This window comes from Manis pentadactyla, chromosome Y (assembly GCF_030020395.1).
Source record: "Manis pentadactyla isolate mManPen7 chromosome Y, mManPen7.hap1, whole genome shotgun sequence".
In the NCBI taxonomy this organism is placed as follows: Eukaryota; Metazoa; Chordata; class Mammalia; order Pholidota; family Manidae; genus Manis; species Manis pentadactyla.
Genome location: NC_080039.1, coordinates 5,612,445 through 5,621,333, shown reverse-complemented (window position 1 = coordinate 5,621,333; position 8,889 = coordinate 5,612,445).

The window sequence follows — 8,889 nt, the reverse complement described above, 5'->3', positions numbered from 1 at the left end:
AATGGATAAAGAAGATGTGGTTCATACAAAAATGGAATATTACTCAGCCTTAAGAAGAAAATAAATCCTAACATTTCCCAAAACATGGATGCAGCTTGCAGATACAATGCTCCTTGACATAAGCTAGGGAGAGAAACAAAAGTGCCACAAGATTTCACTCAAATGTGGAGTATTAGAAAGAAGAAAAAAAGTGAAGGAACCTACAGTAGCAGCCTCACCGAACCCAAGAATGGGCTAATGATTTTTCAAGGGAAAGTGACTGAGGGGGATGGGTTGTAAGGGAGGAAAGAGATGGAAAATGGGGCACTAAGAGCAGCACAGATAATGTGGTTTTGATGTGGGCACAGGAAAGGCAGTAGAGCACAGCAAAGATCACTATCACTTCTAGAGCATATTACTGGGCTGATAGACATTGACTCTTATGGGGCATGTACTGTGGACTGGATAATGGGTGTAGTCTAGTAAGCATAATGTTGCTAATCCAACGGTTTAGTACTGACATCAAAATAAAAAGAAGTGCACAGGACCTTGTATCTGATTTCCATTTCCCTGATGCTGTCAATATGGTCAGTGACCACCTCACCATAATCACACTTCCAGCTCAGGCCCTAGGCTCTGGGCTGAGAAGCTGCTCATTTGAGCAGACACTTTGTGTCTCGAGGAAAGAGGCACCACTGTGACATCATGGATTCTTCAGGCAACAGTGCCACTCTTGTAAACTCCATCCCCAGGGGGTGGGCAATGCCCAACCATGGGGGGCTGCATCATCTTAAAAAACATTCCTGGATCTGGTCTATACATATATACATAGAAAATGATTTAAATCATCAGTGGAGAATAAGAGCACAGAAAAACTGAAGGAGCAAAACAGCTTCAGATGCACAGGACACAGTAATGGACCAACAGTTACCAAAGGGAAAAAGCACTCGGTTGGATGCCTGGGACAGCAGGGAAAAGGATTAGGGGAGAAAAAGGGGGATTTATGATTAGCATGTACAATGTTTGGTGTGGCACAATTAAGGCTGTATAACATTGAGAAGACAAGGAGTGACTCCACGGTATCTGGACATGGTGATGGAAAGTTACTGCAATGGGGTATGTAGTGGGAAGTTGGAGATGGGGGTAGTGCAACAAACTTAATGTTCTGCATGTCATTGTAGATGAATGATAACGAAATTTTAAGAATGTAAAAATTAAGGAGATGTATAGTAGCAGATCCACACAACCCATAAATAGACTAACATTCACCAAAAGGAAACGGACTGGGGTGGAAGGGTGTGAATGCAGTGATAAGGGGGTGAAGGAAAAGAAAGGGTGCATGGTGGTTAGCATCTATAATGTGAGCGGGGGGGATCCAGGAAAGCTGTAAAACACAGAGAGAACAAGTAGGGATTGTACAGTATTCTACTACACTGATGAACAGTGACTGCAATGGGGTATCAGGGGGTATTTGGTCATGGGGGGAGTTTAGGAAACAAAGTTGCTCATGTAATTGTCAGTTAATGAAAAATAAATTATAAAGAAACAAATAAATAATAGTAAATACATAAATAAAAAGAATGCAGCAGCACACTTTTAAAAAGACATATGCACTTCTATGTTTACCACAGCACTTTTCAGGATACAAAAGAAATTGAAGCAACGTAAGTGTCCACCTGTAGATGAATGGATAAAGAAGATGTGGTTCATATACATGATGGAATATTAGTAAGCTATAAGAAAAAAATAAGTCCTACCATTTACTCAACATGGATGGATTTGGTGGATATTATGCTCATTGAAATAAGCTAGTGAGAGAAAGAAAAGTGCCAAATGATTTCACTCACCTGTGGAGTATTAGAAAAAAGAAAAAAGTGAAGGAACAAGACAGTAGCAGCCTCACCGAACCCAAGAATGGACCAATGGTTACCAAGGGAAAGTGACTGAGGGGGATGTGTTGGAAGGGAGGAAAGAGATGGAAAATGGGGCATTACGAGCAGCACAGCTAATGTGGATTGGGGGCGGGCATGGGGAAGGCAGTAGAGCACAGCGAAGATCACTATCGCTTCTACAGCATATTACTGGGCTGATGGACATTGACTCTTATGGGGCATGTGGAGGGTACTGGATAATGGGGGTACTCTAGTAACCGTAATGTTGCTAGTGCAACTGCTTAGTACTGACATCAAAATAAAAAGAAACGCACAGGACCTTGTATCTTATTTCAATTTTCCCTGATGCTATCCCGGTGGTCAGCGTCCACCTCACTGAAATTACACTCCCAGCTAGGGCCCTAGGCTCTGGACTGGGACGCTGCTCATTTGAGCAGACACTTTGCATCCCTAGGAAAGAGGCACCACTGTGACATCATGGATTAGCCAGGCAACAGTGCTGCTCTTGCAAACTCCATCCCCACAGGGTGTGCAATGCCCAGTCATGGGGAGCTGCATCATCTTAGCAAACATTCCTGGATCTGGTCTATATATATACATATAAAATGATTTCAATCATCAGTGGAAAATAAGAGCACAGAAAAACTGAAGGAGCAAAACAGCAGCAGGAGCACAGGACCGAAGAATGGACTAACAGTTACCAAAGGGTAAATGACCCGGTTGGATGACTGGAAATTCAGGGATAAGGGTCAGGGGAAAGAAAGGGGGCTTTATTATTAGCATGTAAAATGTTTGGTGTGGCACATGTACAGCCGTACAACACTGAGAAGACAAGGGGTGACTTCACAGTATCTGGTCATGCTGATGGAAAGTTACTGCAATGGAGTATGTAGCAGGAAGATGGAGATGGGGGGAGTCTAAAAACTTAACGTTCTGCATGTAATTGTAGATTAATGATAATGAAATTTTAAAAAACAATGAAAAAATTAAAGAGCAATAGGGCAGCAGATCTACACAGTCCAAGATTGGACTAACAGTTACCCAAACAAAAAGGACTGGGGTGGATGGGTTTGAATGCAGTGATAAGGGGATGAAGGGCGAGAAAGAACACATTGTGGTTGGCATGTATAATGTGGGAGGGGAGTGCCAGGGGGGCTGTAAAACACAGAGAATACAGTTATTGATTCTACAGAATCCGACTACACTGATGGACAGTGACTGCAATGGGGAATCAGGGGGTACCTGGTGATGTGGGGAGTTTAGGAAACAAAAGAGTTGCTCCTGTAATTATTGATTAATGAAAAATTAACAATAAAGAAACAAACAATAATAAATATATAACTAAATAAATAATGCAGCAGCACCGTTTTAAAAAGACATGCACCCCTATGTTTATCACAGCACTGTGCAGGACACTAAATATATGGAAGCAACCTAGGTGTCCATCTGTAGATAAATGAATAAAGAAGATGTCGTTCATACACACAATGGAATATTACACAGCCTTTAGAAGAAAATAAATCCTATCATTTGCTGGAACATGGATCGAGTTTGAGGATATTATGCTCATTGAAATAAGCTGGGAGAGAAAGAAAAGTGCCAAATGATTTCACTCACCTGTGGAGTATTAGAAAAATGAAAATAAGTGAGGGAACAAGACAGTAGCATAACTGAACCCAAGAATGGGCTAACGGTTTTCCAAGGGTAAGTGACTGAGGGAGATGGGTAAGAAGGGAGGAAAGATATGGACAATGGGGCATTCCGAGCAGCACAGATAGTGTGGTTTTGGTGTGGGCACGGGGAAGGCAGTAGAGCACAGCGAAGATCAGTATCACTTCTAGAGCATATTACTGGGCTGATAGACATTGACTCTTATGGGGCATGTACTGTGGACTGGATAATGGGGGTAGTCTAGTAACGGTAATGTGGCTCATATTACTGTTTAGTACTGACATGAAAATAAAAGAAACACACAGGACCTTGGATCTGATTTCCATATTCCCTGATGCTGTCAAGGTGGTGCATCCACCTCACTGAAATCACACTCCCAGCTAGGGCTTGAGGCTCTGGACTGGGAAGCTGCTCATATGAGCACACGCTTTGTGTCTCTAGGAAAGAGACACGACTGTGACGTGGATTCTACAGGCAACAGTGCTGCTCTTGCAAACTCCGCCTCCAGGGGGCGGGCAATACCCAGTCATGGGGAGCTGCATCATCTTGGCCAACATTCCTGGTTTTATGTATATATGTATTTATATACATATATAAAATGATTTCACTCATCAGAGGAGAAAAAGAACAAAGAAAAGCTGAAGGAGCAAAAGAGCAGCAGATGCACAGGACCCAAGAATGGATTAACGGTTTAATGTTTGGTGTGGCACAGGTACAGATGTACAACACTGAGAAGATGAGGAATGATTCCACAGTATCTGGTCATGGTGATGGAAAGTTACTGCAATGGGGTATGTGGAGGGAAGTTGGAGAAAGGTGGAGTCTAAAATATTTTATGATCTGCATGTAATTGTAGATTAATGATAACGAAATATAAAGACAATGTGAAAATTAAGGAGCAATAGAGCAGCAGATCTACACAACCTACGAATTTACTAACAGTTACCCGAACAAAAAGGACTGTGGTGTATGGGTGTGAATGCAGTGATAAGGGTGTGAAGGGAAAGAAAGGGTGCACTGTCGTTAGCATGTGGGAGTTGGGACCAGGAGGGCTGTAAAACACAGAGAAGACAGGTAGTGAGTATCTTACTACACCGATTGACAGTGACTGCAATGAGGCTTCTGGGGGTACTTGGTGATTGGGGGCGTTTAGGAAACATAAACTTGCTCATGTAATTGTTGATTAATGAAAAATGAGTAATAAAGAAAAAAACAGTAAGTAATAGTAATATATAAGTAAAAATAATGCAGCATCACATTTAAAAAAGACATTTGTACCCCTATGTTTATCACAGCACTATAAAGGATACAAAAGAAATGGAACCAACCTAAGTGTCCATCTGTAGACGAGTGGAAAAGAAGATGTGGTTCATACATACAATGGAATATTACTCAGCCATAAGAATAAATCAAATCCTACCATTTGCAACAACATGAACGGAGCTGCAGGGTATTCTGCACAGTGAAATAAGCCAGGTGGAGAAAGACAAGTATCAAATGACTTCACACATCTTTAGAGTATAAGAACAAAGAAAAAAGGGAAGGGGCAAAACGGCACGAGACTCACAGAACCCAATAATGGACTATATTTACCCAAGTGAAAGGAACTTCAGGGGTTGGCTGGAAATGGAAGGATAAGTGGGGGAGAGAATAAAATGGGTTTTATGATTAGCAAGTATAATGTGTGGGGTGGCATGGGGAGCAATGTACAACACAGAGAAGTTGAGTTGTAATTTTACAGCATTTTAATATGCTGATGGACAGTGACAACAATGGACTATGGGGGTAATTTGGTGATGGGGAGTGTCTAGTAAACATAATGTTACTCATGTTATTGTAGTTTAAAGAAAGATAGATGATAGTTAGAAAGACATAGATAGATTGAAAGATAGATGCATAGCTAAATTAATAAATATAAATGACTGACTGAATGAATGAATGAATGAACGAATGAATAAATAAATAAATAAATGGGCAAATAAAGGAGCAAATAAATAAATGAGCAAATAATTAAATAATTAAATACAATGCAGCCACCCAGTTTAGCAAAGACGTATGCACACCTATGTTTATCACAGCACTATTCACAATAATCAAGCTAAGTGTCCCTCAGTAGATGAATGGATAAAGAAGATGTGGTACATATACACAATGGAATATTATTCATCCATAAGAAGAAAAAAAATTCTACTATTTACAACAACATGAATGGAGCTAGGGGGTATTATACTCAGTGAAATAACCCAGGCAGAGAAAGACAAGTAGCAAATGATTTCACTCATCTGTGGAGTATAAGAAGAAAGAGAAAACTGAAGGAGCAAAACACCAGTAGCCTTGCCGAACCCAAGAATGGACTAATGGTTACCAAATGGACTGTGACTGTGGAGGATGGGAGGGAAGGGAGAAATAAGGGGGAAATCGGGGCATTTAGAGTAGCACACATAATATGGGTGGGGGTGCAGCATGGGGAGTGCAGTATAACACAGAGAAGACTAGTAGTGATTCTACAGCATCTTACTAAGCTGATGGACAGTGACTGCAATGGTGTAAGTGGAGGTAACACAGTGATGAAGGAGTGTAGTAAACATAGTGTTCCCCATGTAATTGGAGATTAATGATAGCAAGTTTAAAAATAGATTAAAAATGAAATAAAAGAATGCAGTAACCCAGTTTGAAAAAGACACATGCACCCCTACGTTTATCACAGCACTATTCACAATAGTCAAGCTAAGTGTCCATTAGTATATGAATGAATACAGAAGATGTGGTGCATATACACAACGGAATATTCTTCAGCCATAAGAAGAAAACAAATCCTACTATTTACAACAACATGGATGGAGCTGGAGGATATTGTGTTCATTGAAACAAGCTAGGTGGAGAAAGACAAGTGCTAAATGATTTACCTCATTTGTGGAGTACAACAATGAAGCGAATTTGAAGGAACAAAATAGCAGCAGACTCAGAGACTCCAAGAAGACACTAGTGATGACCAGAGGAGAAGGGTTTGGGCGAATGGGTGGGGATGGAGGGAGAAGGTGATGTAGGGGTATCGTCCTTGGTATACATGTGTTGGAGGATCATGGGGAATACACTGTAGCACAGAGAAGGTAAATAGTGATCTGTGACATCTTGCTGCACTGATGGACAGTGACTTCATTGGGGTATGGGTGGGGACTTGATAATATGGGTAAACTGTAGTAACCACATTGTTTTTCATGTGAAACCTTCCTAAGAGTGTATATCAATAGAACCTTAATAAAAATTCTTGAAAAACAAAAATAAATCACATGTTCATCTCAAGAGATACAGAAAAATCATTTGAGAAATCCCTCAACATGTATTCAAGACAAAAACTCTCAACAACTTACATACAGAGGGAATATATCTAAACATAATAAAAGTCATATGTAGTAAGGCAACAATGTGAAAAACTGAAAGCTTTTCCTCTGAGATCAGGATCAAAACAAGGGGGCCACTCCTGCTTTATTATTCAACAAAGTAGTGGAAGTCCTACCCAGAGCAATTAGGCAAGAAAAAGAAACAAAAGGCAAACAAATCAAAACAAAAAAAGCAAAAACATCATTATATGTATGACTATACATAACACTGAAGACTTAAAAAGCTCTTACCATTAACTGAATGAAGTCAATAATATTTAGAATGTAAAATCAATATACAAAACTCAGCTGTGTTTCTACATACTAATAGTGAACTATCAGTAAGAGATATTAAGAAACTACTCCCATTTATAACTGCACTGAAAATAGTAAAATAAATAAATCAAACCAATGAGGTGAAAAATCTGTATGTTGAAATCTATAAGACATTGATAAAAGAAGCTGAAGAATAGGTAAAGAAATGGAAACAGTCTGTGCTCGTAGACTGAAATGATTACTATCACATACTACACAAACAAACAAATCCACAGATTCAGTGTAACCCCTTACCAAAACTGCCATGGCATTTTTCATGGAACTAGCACAAACCTAAAATGTGTATGGAACCATGGAAGTCTGAACAGCCAAAGCAATCTTGAGAAAGAACAACAAAGCTGGAGGCATCAAGCTCCCTGATTTCAAAATGTATCAATAAAGCTATAATAATCAAAACAGTACAGTACAGACACCAAGATCCATGGAACAGAATAGAGAGTTCAGAGGTAAACCCAGTCATAGAGGGTTAATTAACTTACAGCAAAGGAGCCAGGAATATACAGAGGGAAAGAACAGTCTTTTGAACAAATCGCTGGGAAAACTGTACAGCAAAATAACAAAACAGGATGATTATATTGTACCATAAACAAAAAGAACTCAAAATGGATCAAAGACTGACACATTAAGGCCTAAAGTCATGAACTTCCCAGAAGAAAACATAAGAGGGTAAACTCATTGACACTGGATTAGTCAATGGTTTTTTGAATTTGACACCAAGAGTAAAAGAAGGCAATAAAAGTGAGAAGAAAAGTAGGATTCTATCAAACTAAAAAGGTTCTGTACAGCAAAGGAAGCAATCAACAAAATAAAAAGACAATCTATAGATTGAGAGAAAATATTTTGAAACCACATATCTGATAAGGAATTAATATCTAAAATATAGGAAGAATTAATGCAATTCAGTAGTGGAAAAAACCCAACAAACAACCCAATTACTAAATGCGCAGAGATGTAAATGGATGTGTTTCCAAAGAACACATACAAATCGCCAATGTGCACATGAAAAGGTGCTACATATCACTAATCATTAAGAAATGCAAATCAAATGCAGTGAGATATCACCTCGTACCTGTTAGAATGTCTATTATCAGAAAGGCAAGTAATACCAAGTGTTGGCGAGGATGTGGAAAAAAGTGTTCTGTTTTGGTGCACTGTTACAAGGTAAATTGGACCTGCTGCTCTCTAAAACAGTATGGAGCTTCAATAAAAAATAAAAAAATGGAACTACCACGTGATTCAGCAATTCCACTTATGAGTATTTATCCAAAGGAGATGAAATCACAATATTAAAATGTCTGCTTTGTTCAGTGCAGCATTGTTTCCAGTAGCCAGGACATAGAAACAATCTAAGTGTCCACTGATGGATGAATGGACAAAGAAAATGTTGTATATATATATGCACAATGTGATATTATTCAGTTACCAATAAATGGAAAATCTGCCATTTATTATTACAACATGGATGTACTCTAAGTGAAATAAGTCAAATAATGTATGATATCACTTACATTTGGAATCTAAAACAAAACAGAACAAAAAAGAGAGAATTCATACATATACAGAACACACTGGTGAATAACAGAGAAGGCGGGGGTGAGGGGTAGGGGGTAGGCACAATGGGTGAAGGTCAA